Source organism: Macrobrachium nipponense, chromosome 40 (genome assembly GCF_015104395.2).
Source record: "Macrobrachium nipponense isolate FS-2020 chromosome 40, ASM1510439v2, whole genome shotgun sequence".
In the NCBI taxonomy this organism is placed as follows: Eukaryota; Metazoa; Arthropoda; class Malacostraca; order Decapoda; family Palaemonidae; genus Macrobrachium; species Macrobrachium nipponense.
Genome location: NC_061101.1, coordinates 31,395,252 through 31,409,085, shown reverse-complemented (window position 1 = coordinate 31,409,085; position 13,834 = coordinate 31,395,252). Strand labels below are relative to the sequence as shown.

The 13,834-nt window shown below is 41.5% G+C and overlaps 1 protein-coding gene across 3 annotated transcripts in view; it reads right to left on the bottom strand.

The window, feature by feature from the left end:
• LOC135212062 (keratin, type I cytoskeletal 9-like) overlaps positions 1 to 13,834 on the bottom strand; it is a 96,072-nt gene that overhangs the window by 78,761 nt on the left and 3,477 nt on the right. Inside the window, exon 1 of one of the 3 annotated variants that reach the window (XM_064245405.1) lies at positions 13,383 to 13,517. The exons of the other annotated variants lie outside the window; for them this stretch is intronic. The gene's annotated coding sequence lies outside the window, so the exon portion shown is untranslated. Of the gene's footprint in view, positions 1 to 13,382; positions 13,518 to 13,834 lie in introns of those variants that run through there. 3 annotated transcript variants of the gene reach the window in all.

Genomic DNA, 13,834 nt, shown 5'->3' with positions numbered 1-13,834 from the left:
CTTACCTTCGCCCACGTTGTCCAGTCATGGGCTCCCGGTCAAGGTCAAGAGCTGCCACATCTCCGACGACCTCTTCGCAGAGACCTTCCTCCAGCACGGGCGCAGTCATCGCTTGGATCTTGGCGATGATGGGGGCTGCTACCGCTGCCTCTACCGCCGCCGACTTCTTGGCCCCAGGGTAGATGAGCCCACCCATCTCCTCCGAAAGCATGTACGGCTGGGCCTTCTTGGGGTTGCGGCCGAAACCACCAACCCAGACCTTCAGGGTAGTCAGCGCCGCGTCCCTGACCACTTGGAGACCCTGTAAAAGGGGTTATGTCAATTCTTAAACTAGAAACTATACTTAGCCTAGTATGAATTCACATGCTATATTCAGCCGATTCTCATTGTATCACTGCGTCATTGTCCGGAGTGATACCTACCGATTCGGAGGTGAATTCGTTCACCAATCCGTAGCAGATTTCACAGCCCTCGTGGTGCCAGACCAAGATCTCTCCCACCTGGACCACGCAACCGTCGTGAGTACGACACACCACATGACCGCAGGGCTCCTGGAGGACGGCGGTGCAACCTTCCTCCAAACAACGCAAGACCTGCAAGTCAAATGATACATGAGTATCACTATAAACCCTCCAGAGACAAGTCCGGGGGTGCATGCATTATGCTATTGCCGCCGGAGACAACTCCGGCGGCAGCATACATATACTCTAAGATAACATGCAACCTTGTTCTCACTAGCTCCGGAGCCCAGCTCTTATACCCATAGTATCATCCGTGATGGGATAATGGGAAAGGCAGGCTATGAAACCCTTTAGACTCCGGCGGCGCCGGAGACTTATAATCTAAAAGATTTAGGTGGTCTCAAGCCGTCCCCATTGCACCGGGATGAAGGATGGAAATCCAAGACACAGGCACAAGGCCAAAGGGCTAGTGTTAACAAGGTATTTCGGTTTAAATACCTGGCGGAGTAGCAAGTCGGCCGTCATGAATAAACCGAATTATAGTAAGATAAAACCTTACATAATAAAATTAGTGGATGTTATTATATGTGTGTATCAATATGTACATGCAACAGTAAATGATCCCGTAGGTGTGGATCGATACCTATCACGTGTCTAAATGCACCTAGCCATCCCAATGCTGGGTCCCCAGCTTCGTGAGAACAGAACAGGGGGTCGGTTATAACCTTGGCCCATATCTGGTCGATAAGGAATAGGGCTATTTACATAGACCATACCTTGAAGCCGGGGTCCCGGATCCGCCGGAGCAGGGGAAAGGGTGGGTGAAAAAGACCGTGGAAGGGATACATGACACTGTGGACCGGAGAGCATCCCGCTTGGGCGAGCCAGGTGGCCAACCACGGCTCGGCCGAACAGGGTACCCTCACCCCCACTACTACAAGGCATGGTACGGTGGGCCTACCCACAGGTAACCCTCCCTGCCCATCCTCCCCCCCTTTAGGGGACTCGGATCGGCTACATGGTGTAGCGTGAGAGAGTCCGCACTCCAGCGAGGTGGGTGAGTGGGGGGGGTGTCGGTTAGCAGGGTGGCTCGTACGCGATCAGCTGGAAACCTTCTCAGCCGGGTGAACAGCCACGCGGTGTGAAGGACCAACCGATCAAGAGTAGGCCTATAGGTCTACTAACATGCCCTACAAATTTACATTATCAATCATAATAAAACACATATATCAACAAACATCCTGTCCTAACGCGGGGGAGATAAGAAAGAGAGAAATAAATATGGAGCGAAAGGGAAAGCAATGAGTCCTCTCGAGCAGCTGGCCTAACTTTGTAAATCGAATCGATCTGAACTAGTTGGCCTGGCAAACTCAGAGCGGCTTAGCCTAGATTGCCGAATCGAAATATTTAACTGAAAGGGCAAGGCGGCCAGGGTGGCTCGAGGACGATCATGTATAGCCTACAAATGGATCAGGGTCCTTCCGTAGAAGACAAGGGTGTCTTACCATAAATAATAGCATATAATACATCTTAACTAGATATATGGTTGATATGCCAACCTCAAGATGTAAAATATGGCTAACTGAGTAGGCTATGTCCCGAAAGCATGCGGTTCGGTCAGTAGGCTATCCCCCGCGATCGGACTAAACATTAAAACATCAGATAAATAAAAACGCATCTATAAATTATATATAGAGAACTGCTAAATGATTGAGAATCGACTCCAATTAGTATAGGAGACCAATTGGTGTACGATAGGAGCGTAAATATACGCAGGTAGCGAGCCACGAAATGGCGGCGTGGGAGCGGCAATGCGCGGGCTGCCACTCCTGCATATAACCTATTTTAAAACAGTTTATCATGCCTATCGCTACCTCCAAAAAATACCAAACATTAATTGCAGTACTCAACTTAGATGCAGTAGCTACCTGACGTTCCATGATGCAAAAGGCTATCAAAAGGAATGGTAAACAAAGCGCTAGTTGTAGCGGTAGCGGGTAGCGGGGGCTTGGAACGGCTCCTCTGTAGACAAGGGATATTGAGAAAGGAAGAGACTAAATGGCAGGGGGACCTCTGGTAGTGGTTTCACTCGCCCCAGATACCATACCGACACCTTAAATAAAGGTGAGCGAGCCGGACTATTCTGGCATTACCATATAGCTTTTTTTCTCTGGTATTTATAGCAATATTTATACCTTATAAATGAGTGCTAAAGGAACCATTTCACGGAACGACACAGGCTAAGCCCGGAAAATATATATATCAAGACAAATAGAAGTATAAATGTTGGATATTATTTTCAAATTTGAGGTGTTTATGTTGTAAAGGACAACGTGGATTATTGTGATAATGTACTGAAGTCCCTGGTGTTAAAGGGCAAGATATACTGAGTTCAGTTTACAGATATTTTGTTGGATTGAAGCTCAGGGAAAGTGGTATTTCTGTTAACAAAAATATACTTCTTGTCACAGTGGACTATAGTAGTATCATATTATTGCTGTTGATACACATACCTTCTTTGTTTTTCTGATTGGATTAAAGACCCTAATGTTGTATAGAGCAAAGTATGTGTAAACATATGTTCTAATGTTTTTATTTGTTGTGATACACATTTTTTTTTTGGTTGGATTAAAGACCTTAATGTTGTAAAGGGCAAAAGGTATAGTATATACCTATGTTTCTTTGTCTGATTAAGTAGTTGTAGAAAACTGATGTGTGCTTGAGTGTGTGTGTGTGATGTGATAGTGGTATATTTTCCTTGGAGATTCCTTATTTTCCAAGCGCTTCATTGTATCAAGAAAAAAAAAATTAAGACTACTTATTTCCACATTGCAGGAAGGAGGGAAGCATGGATAATTCTACCTCAGTTTCTTTAAAAAGACATAGATTGAGAATAGAAAAAATTTGCCAACATTAATTAAAATGTCTGTTGATTCCTTACCTGATAAGAGAGTTGTAGCAGGAAAATACTGTCTCTGGTTGCCACTCATCTTATCATGTAACAGCGTGGCAGTAAAGCCATGTAACGCCTATTACTTTAGCGGGACCTTTGTAGTGAAGGACAATTCCGATGGCTAACAAAGGATCAAAATAATTGCACCTGCTCAGGGCTCAGTACCAACATATCACCAGAAAAAATTGTTACCTATAACCAAAACACTAACTAAATATCCACCACCACCCTATCAAAGGACTGAAGGGTACTCCAGGTACTTCGTACCTCCAGGCTTCCCATAAAAAACATTACACCTTATGTCAAGGAGAAAATTATTCTAGGAAAGGTTGCTTCCTGCACTTCTTTTCCCAATACCACACCAACTGCAAGAAACGGACCCGTCATGGAGATAATGCGATGCAAACACAGATTTGCAATTCCAAAACATAGAATAATAGATGTAAGAGATAAATTTCTTTTAAATGCCAGAGAAGTGGCTACTGCCCTAATTTCATGAGCTTTAGCCTTGCAGACCAGGAGAACATCCTCCTTAACTGAAGAACGTGCTTCTCGAATGACGTCTCTTAAGAAGAATGCTAAGAGCATTCTTAGATAATGGTCTGGAGGGGTTTTTGACAGAACACCAGGGTTTTTGACAAAACAACAATGAGGAAAGAACACTGAGTTCTTTCCTCATTGTCATTACCCAGGACTTCTGTCAAACTAGGGATCAAAACAGAACAAGGAAATAGGAACAAATAGCAATCCCTTTCAAAAAGCCTATTTTCTTATCATGAGCATGAATCTCACTACTCCTTTTAGCAGTTGCTAAGGACACTAGGAAGAGTTTTCCTAGTTCATACATAGGCTCAAAATGAGGCCCAGACAACCACTTTAACACAATATCCAGATTCCAAGGCACCATTGGAGAATCTTTACAATTAGAAGTATCAAATGATCTAATGAGATCAGAGATGTCTGGGTTGGAACATAAGTCCAATCCTCTGTGATGGAAAACCGATGCAAACTTGGCCCTATAGCCTTTGATGGTAGAGGATGACAGGTTTCTTACTGACCTCAAATGAAGCAAGAAATTGGCTATTTGTATCACGGTGGTTTTAGAAGAAGCAATATTGGAATTCTTACACCAATCTCTGAAGATTCTCCACTTATTCTGATAAACATTGCTTGAAGATTTTCTCCTACACATGGCAATAGCTTTTGAAGCTCCCTTAGAAAATCCTTTCTTTCTGAGGAGTTTCTGGACAGTTTGAATCCTGTCAGGTACAGAGAAGACAGGTTTTTGTGGAATCTGTGGAAGTGTGGTTGTCTGTGTAGCTGCCTCTTTTGAGGAAGTAGCCTCAGGAAGTCCACCAAAAGATCTACAAGATCGGAGAACCATTCCGTCGATGGCCAGGAGGGAGCCACTTAGATCAGAGAGATGTTGCTGTGTACAAGGTCCTCTTTTATTTCCTGTGTTATAGGAAAAACATGTGAGTCTGGAAGCTCCTTCCTGTTTCAGCTCACTTTCAGAAAGAATTGCAGGGGTCTGAGATGAAGCCTGCTGAGTGACACAAACTGCTTCATTGACAAAAGGAACCCCAGCAGACTCATCCAATTGTTGGTCGAGCACACGTTTAAGGCCAGAACTTCTTTAATCTTTTTTAGGCATGAATCTACCCTTTTCTGGGTTGGAAAAAACCGAAAACTTTGAGTAACTTTAATAATTCCCAAATATTGAATCTCCTGAGTGGGAATCAACTGGGATTTTTGGTAGTTTACAAGGACTCCTAACTCCTGGACTAAAAAGCATCTTCTCTGCACACTGACTCTCTCACTAGGCTCTTAGGAGGCAGTCATCTAGATACAAGATATTCGTATCCCCTGAAGGTGGAGCCACTTTGTTATGGGAACCATTACCCTAGTAAACACTTAAGGTGCCGTCATCAGTCCAAAGCAATTGAAAAACCTTCCCTTTGAAAACAAACCTGAGATACTTCCTTGACTTGGGGTGTATGGGAACATGGAAGTATGGACATCATCCAATCTCCCAGGTGAATGAATGACAGGACTGTTTGTTTTGTTTCCATCTTGAACTTTGTCTTCACGACGAAGGCATTCAGAGCGCTGACATTAAGGACAGGCCTCCAGCCCCCCTTTGATTTGAGGACAATGAAGAGATGATTGTAGAATGAGTTCTACTGCTCCCTTTTCTACAAGAGAGGTTACTTCGTCCTCCAGAGCCAAAAACCTCTCTGATCATCTTGAATAAACAGTTAAGATGACTGGCGTGCTAATATGGAGGAGTGATGTAGTGGTTGCATTTTAGAGAGAGAGAGAGAGAGAGAGAGAGAGAGAGAGAGAGAGAGAGAGAGAGAGAGAGAGAGAGAGAATGGTGTATGGGTAGTTAGTGAGTGAATTGCCTGTTGGCGGGCGGCTGGGTTCGGTCACGAAGCCTTGAGGGAGTCAGAAGGCAGCAGTCTGTATTTGGCAGTTTTTGGGACAGTCAGTCTGGTCAGAGGTAGTGAGTTGCTGTTTTATGTTTTCTGGATTGGTTTGGTATTGTGTTATCGAGTTTGTTGTGCTTGTGTCCATCTGAAGGTGAGCTTGTGAATTTCTGTTGTGTTTCATTTGTGAATTGTTGTGAACTCTTAATGTTGATTGGTGTTTGTTTGTGTTCTTGATTTGTTGTGTTTTGTGTTGTTGTATAGTCTCGATGTTGATTAGTGTTTGTTTGTGTTGGAATTGTGGTGTTTGTTAAGCTGCATGAAGTTTTGGTGTCATAGGTGTTTATTTGTGTTAGTGATGTATCATGCTTTGTATGATCTTGGTGCTTGTTTGTTTTGTTTTTGTTTTTTAAGTGTTCAGTGGGAGTTAATGATAGTGGTTTGTTGTAAGATGTTTTGTTCACTAGTAGCGGTGGTGTTTTTCGACAGCCATATTACGCTGAAAGCACAGCTTCTCGCCCTGATTGTGTCAAGTTTCCTGGTGAGTAAATGTGTTTGAGATTATGTTTTTTGCCTTGCTGAACCAAGTGTCCTGTTAGTAATTCAAGTAACGTAAAGGGAAAAGTGTGGCTGGGGGAAATTTGTAAGCCAGGAGAGGTTAATGTAAATGTGGGGAGGTCTTGCTTACTTTTGTTTTTTTTAGCTTGAGATCCCGCCACACTGACTAAGGGAGCCTTCCTGAGGAAGGGGATAACATAGCCCTCTTTCAGAACCTTGACAACCCAAAGGTTCTGGCCCTTTCCTTTGCCAAACTTCCCAAACATGAGAAGTCCGGCCTCTACACGTGTGTGGAGAACGGCATTCTCACTTGCAAGAGGAACCCTTCGAAGATGTTTTCTTGATGGAAGAGAACCTCATACTTCCTCTAGATCTGGAGAGGGATCTTTGTCTGCTCCGCAGGGCTGGCCTCTTGAAGGAAGAGGTTGTCTCGAAACCACCGCTGGAGGATCTCTAGGTCTTTTGGAAGACTGGGCAAGGAGATCCCGAGTACTTTTCTTCTTCAGATTTGAAGCAATGCTTAAAACTGTGGCTTGAGGAAACAAATGCCTCTTACCCAAGGGGAAGTATAAAAGAGCTGACCTCTGCAAGGAAGTAACCCCTTCCAACATGTAGGAACACCAGAGCCTCCTCTTCTTGAGCGTTCCCAGTCCGCCAAAAAGTTCTCTGAAAGCGAAGGGCAAGTCCTAATCTTGCAGGCCAGAGGTGCCAACACACCAGTCGAGAAAGTTGAAAACGTCAAAGACTTTGAAAATGCCTTTCAAAAGATGCGCCAACTCTGAGGCACAAAACAAAATCTTCGCCGAAGAAAAGGCTCAGCGTCAGGCTGCGTTTACAAGACCAGAAAAATCTCACTGCGAACAGGTGCAAATATACCTATGGAAGGAGTCTCTTTCGTAGAATAAGACAAGTATTTCCACCTGGAGATTCGAGAAGGCGGAAAACTAAAAGAGGTCTTACCTTGTTCCCTCTTTTCCACAAGCCAAGCATCTATCTTTTTAAATGCCTTTTTAGCCGAGGAAGACAAAACCATCTTTGGCACATTTGAGGGGTTAGCAGAAGGCATATGCATATCAAAAGTCAATTCAGGAGACGAAAGAGTAGTCAGATGAAGAAAGACGGATATGGGGAGAGCAGGAACTTCATTAAAGCCACATATGCTGAAGAGGGAGACTCTTGCTCCTCTGTCGCTTCATCCTCAGACGAAATAGGGGAAAGATCCGCATCTGCAGGCGCCTGAGGTGTAGCCACATCGACCAGAATCTGCGTTGATACAGACTCTACAGGAGCTTGCAGTACTGAAGCTTCTCAAGGCAGCCAAGGAGACGATGCTGAGGGAGCTTCAACCACTACCGACGCTAGCTGAACTGTTGTTGGCGCTTGCTGGAGCTAACAGAGCCATGGGAGCTTGAATTGAAGGAGGCGGCTTATTCAGTAAAAGCAAAATACTGTCAAGCTTTAACTGAATAGGATCCACTGCCACAGCAGAAGAAGCAGTAGCAGGAGTTGATGGGCGCTCCTGCATGACGCAAGCGGGCACTAACTGGTGGTTGACAGGAGGGAGCTTGACTTTATCTGACAACAAAAACACAAGACTGCTCCATAACTGCAGGTGGAGCATTACACACAACAGAATCAGGAGCTCGAAGAGGAGCCGAAGAGTGATGACAAGCCTTGGATGCAGGAGGAGCGTCAATTTCCGAGAGGCAATCAGAAGAAAGACGCTCTGGGCTATCCCAATGACTGGAAGAAGGGCGTGGTTCTCTAGGTTTTTTAGTAGTAACCACTGGCGCTGTACCAGAAGCGCCTCTCTTCAACGGCCGAGACTTGCTCCCCAAACGCCACTGGCACTATGGAGAGAAGTCACCTAAACTCATCAGTCTGTGCACATCCAAGGAGAGACCTTCCCAATGGCTCTCCTTTGCAACCTGGGAAGCAACAACAAGTTGAACTGAGGGGGCGACTGCTTGTGGGCAGATGGGCAGACCAACTGACCTCCCTTGGGCTACCAGTCACTTATCAATCTTTTCTTCTACACTGGTGATGGGGTTGGGATCGGAAGTGCGAGAGCCTGCAACTGGAGAAGGTGGCACAGCAAGAGAAATGGGAGTGGGAGCTAAAGATACAACAGGAATACTCAGATCCAAATTCAATTCAGAAGAACCCTCCTAGCTGGTTTTGAATTAGCCCTAAGCAAAGCTTTTCTCTTCCTGTCTCTCTCTAATTTCTTGAAATGAGACTCCAAATTCTTCCATATCCTTTCATTCCAATCAAAACATTCATTACATCTAGTAACAAATGAGCATATCTGCCCTCTACAATCAGTACACAAAGTATGAGTATCATAAGATTCCTTGGTTAGCCTAGTCTTGCAACCTTTTGCACAATACCTAAAGCTAGCAGAACCTGTGTCCAACATTGTTGACAACATTAAGACCTGACGGTCACCAAGGAGAAAACAAAAAAGCAAAAACTAATTCTTTATGCAAAATTCACCAAAGAACCTAACACTATCTAAATGATTTGCCAAGGCAGCTAATATAAGAACAGAGTACTTCACCAATTACGATGATACAAAAGGAAATTGAAAAATTTCAGGAATAATTGCAACCAACAACACCCATCAGCCGGCAGAAACAAACTGAGCTCTTTGCTGAGTTGTTCCTCTCTCCTGCCCAAAAAGTGGGCTGGGCACTGTTACCTAGCGAAAACAAATAGAAAATTAGTGTGACCCCCAAAATTCGGGATTTTAACTGCCAGTGAGTGAAACTCTTAGCTATATAATTACTGGGTTAGTTGTATACAGGCAGTCTGCAGTTATCGGTGGAGGTTCTGTTCTTGGCAGGGTGCTGATAAGCGACCACCGACATAAACCGTAACTCAGTAATTCATGGCGCTTATGGCTCCAATATCCGGTTAATGGAGCCACTGTTAGGTATGTTATGACACCATAACTCTATTATTGGCACCTTATGGCACCGATAACCGGAACTTGGCGCATTATGGCGACATAAATTGCCAATTTTATGGCACTAGACAAGCGTAAAACCGGATCACCATTATCATAGTCTGCTGATAACCAGGTACTGCCTGTAATTCAAATGCTTAAGTATGAAGTAATATATAAAGAATCAGTTAAAAATAAAAAAATGCTCACACGGGTAAAAAAGGATCAAGGAATTCTATTCAACCTTATCCCATACCAACACATCACCATGATGTAAAAAAAATTTTCTCCTCCCTACCCCTAACTAGAAGTAGAGTTGCCTTGGACTAGTATTAGTTCCTCATTGGACAAGTCGGTTACATACTCCATTCTTAATGTGGTTTCAGATTCCACAATAAGTTGTAGGTCCCATTGATAAGTACATAACCAATTGGTTCCTAGCCACGTAAATATACCTAATCGCTTGTGCTTAGGTAATCTAACTATAAATAACAGACTAAAAATATTTTCAAGACAAGTATATACATGGAAATATTTTGCTATTACCCACTTATCCCAATATTTTTTCTCCACTCATTTTATTTTACATAATTCTAAGATGTTGAAAAGAGAATGTATCCTTGTATATATATACCACTGCCATATATTTTACAGCATTCTTGGTTAGTTTAGATCGGGGGTCCATAGATCCCACCCAGTCCCTTAAGTTACTCAAGGCTAGTTACAGATGTCTCTCAATAGTATATCTAATATATCTCTCACCTGTTCCCCCATAATAAATACCCTGCCAATGAGAGGAATGTGCAGAATAATGGGTTTAATATGCATTTAATAAAAATGAACAATATTAATTGAAATCACACAAAAAACTTTTGGAATACACCAAATTTCCAGTTCAACTAAGTTACAGGCAACTTGCAAATTTTAATTAAATAAAATCTGTCAAATTCAAGCCCAGGTATTCTAAAATTCTACAACAGCAACGCCACCTACTAGACAAAACAAAAGGAATCATAACATCTGAAAAAACACTCTTAGCTAACGTTATGGTCATTTTGAAAAAGTTACGAAGATAGTATAGGCTATTAGACTGAACTTGAAAAATACTCCATAATAAATGTGGCACCTTATATACACAAGCAAGATGTTTCATTTCTGCATTCTACAATTATCTTGCTACCTAAGCCTATACACTTGCAATGACATAGCATATAGGGTAATGCAATTATCAAAGTACCTAGTACAAATTAAAAACCTTATTCTTAAAACCACAGCCTACTTCAGTCATTTTATTAATTTTACCATGCATTGTACTAGAGCTTAAATTAAGCAAATTCATTAAAGCAGTGGCTTTATTATCACACACCATCTCAATGTTGAGTTATGCTGTACTGATAACCTTAAGATAGGGTTGAGGTAAAGTAAAATTGCGCACATTATTTTCAACTGTTTAAAAGATCAAAGATGTATTTCAACAGGGATGCAACCTAATCTAACGATCCTTTACTCTAACCTATCCTAGGGTGCCATAACTGATCTATGACTGATCTAAAAGGGGAGGAGGGAAGGCTTTGGCACCTAGGGACACCCAAACAATATGACATTGTTCATGGCATACCTAACATGTGCACAATTATTCTGTAGTTTTACTAAATATCGTTAGGTCAATATACAGCTGCAATCTGAGCAGGGGGAGAAGAGTTGAGTAAAACTGAAGACGACCACCACAGCCTGGTTCCCAGCAATCAGCACCCATAGTATCTAGTAAAAGCTATTTATCACCTTTTTCTTATGCTTTTGTTTAGCCAATATCTATTACTTTAGTTTGTGGTTATGATAGCTATTTAGGCTACAGTCTTTTTTCTATGTTTTTGCATACATCCATAAAATGTAGGTAGCTAGTCACCAAATCGGATAGGCGCAGTACCTAGGGGAAACAACCGAGTGGACTAGCTGATCCAGTTTTGGCCGTGTGTGTGGATCCACCCTCCGAAAAAGTACTTTAACACGTCCTGACACTGGAGATGGGCCACGAGTCATTGGTGGTGAGAAGTAAGTATTTTCTCCGAAGTTAGAAATTAAGGTCGATTTTAAGATTAAACAGAGGTTAATGAAAATCTAGCCATGCACAGTGCAAACATACCTCCATGATGCTTTCAAAATTTTTACTTAAAACACCAAAAATGTAGAAGATTGACGCCATCTCAATGTTTGTGGAGTCACTTGCCTCAATAAGCTTTCCATTCCATGTGCTAAATCTGCACACCACTTGTACCCATAGACGCTGGGGCACTTTCTTCACAACAATCGTAAACAATGACGACATCCGTCTGGGATCCAAGGAAAATCACGATTTTCTGGTAGAAAGAAGTGGTGTGCACTAGATAATTATTAAAATAAATAGTTAAGCATCAGTATAAGGTCATTAATTGCATAAATTTTTCACACATTCATGATAATTAATTTGAAAATATTCGTTGTTGAAAAAGCAACTAGTAGATTCCTGACTCAAATATCAACAGTTTTGCTGTGAACAGCACTCATTTGAACAATATTAGCATATATATGTAACATTTATTGATCTTACTCAAGATTGCATTTGTAATCAGCACAATAAAACAACACTTTGTTGCCTATATTATTGAAAGTATGAAACTTCTTATTCCTGGGGTCATGGTTTGAACTGAAATTCATTTTTACCTTGTAATTGGTGGTTTTATCCTTACTGCCATCACAACTGAAACTACACAGTGCTTATTTGATTGTAATTATACACATTTTGGTCTTAATTCACTCCAAATTGCACTTGACCTAAGCGCTCACTCCACAAACACAGTTGCGGGCGGCACACGACTCCACTGTTTATGAGGTGCAAAGCTTTATTCCCATAATTGTTTACTTTACTCATTATTTAGTTTAACTTTACTTTATGTTACTTCAAAATGTTTATTTTAATTCATGTCTATTATCCCTTTTTTGCAACCAAATTAACCCCGAAAAATTACAGATATTTCTAAAGTAGAGCAGACGACGGCAAAATTTCATCGTTGCCAATTTAGTGGAGCTTCACACATACGCCGATGCATTTACAAACTGTTTCCATGAATTCTAGTTGTCATAGTAATGCAATAATGAGAAAATTGCTCTAATATGTACATATACTACAAATAGATAAGCTAATTTCATTTATTTCCCCAGTTTTGTGTAAGTCTTATACCCTGTTTGGAGGGTAAACACACCAATTGGCAACACTGATAAACAATAGAGCCCGAACAACACCGTAGATACTGTTCACAGCAAAACTGTTGATATTTGAGTCAGGAATCTAGTTACTTTTTCAACAATGATTATTTTCAAACTAATAATCATGAATATGTAAAAAATGTATGTAATTCAGTGCACGCTTCTTCTTTCTACTGAAAAATCATGAGTTTCCTTGGAAGCCAGACGGATGGTGTCATTGCCTACGATTGTTGTGAAGAAAGTGTCTATGGGTACAAGTGGTTTGCGGATTTAACACATGGAATGGAAAGTTTATTGACACAAGTGACAATGCAAACATCGAGATGGCGTCAATCTTCTAAATTTTTGGTGCTTTAGGTAAAAATTTCAAAAGCGTCATGGAGGTATGTTTGCACTGTGCATGGCTAGACTTTCATTAACCTCTGTTTTATCTTAAAATATGCAAACTGGATATTGATAGCAATAGATATTGGTACAGTAGTGAATTGCACATGCGCGAACCCTTGTTTACTGCCTCAGGCATATCAGTGACAGCAAGAAAATGGCAGCTGAGCAACGTGAACCGTGTAATAATAAATCAGTTTTTGTTGAAAAAGAGATGTTTTGGGGTTTCAACAAGGTAAAAGGCAATAGATGTCTATGAAGGGTCAAACTTCCAGAAATTGTATACCTATCCGTAGGATATACAAAGAAGATTTGAGGCCTAGCTAGTAAAGTAGTGAAGCAGCCGGCAGTGCGTCCAATATGGGAAACATGCTGTTAATATAGACCTTTTTTGGATGACTACTTACAATTGATTAGGGCGTTTACCAGAGGATCGACTTTGGTAGTTTTCCTTATCACCATGAATTCGGCAGAGCACTATTTATGCGCAGTACTTCAGATCTTCTTTGAATCTCCTCTTTGGAGCTCTTTTCAGGGCCGATTCGATCGTCGTAACCTAGGGATATACAATTTCTGGAGGTTTGACTCTTTGTAGATGTCTACTGCATTTTTCAGCTCATTGAAACCTGAAAACATCTGGTTTTTAGCGAAAACTGATGTACTATTACACAGTTCAAAGGAGATTCAAAGAAGATTAAATTTTGAAGTACTACACAGATAGATTAGTTTAGTTTTATTTTTCATGTTAAATAGTTAAAATCTAAGTATGTTTAAGTATCATTATAATTTTTTATATTTTCATTTACTATCAAAATGTTTTGGTGCTTTGGTGATGACAGTATGGTGCTTCACTTTGACA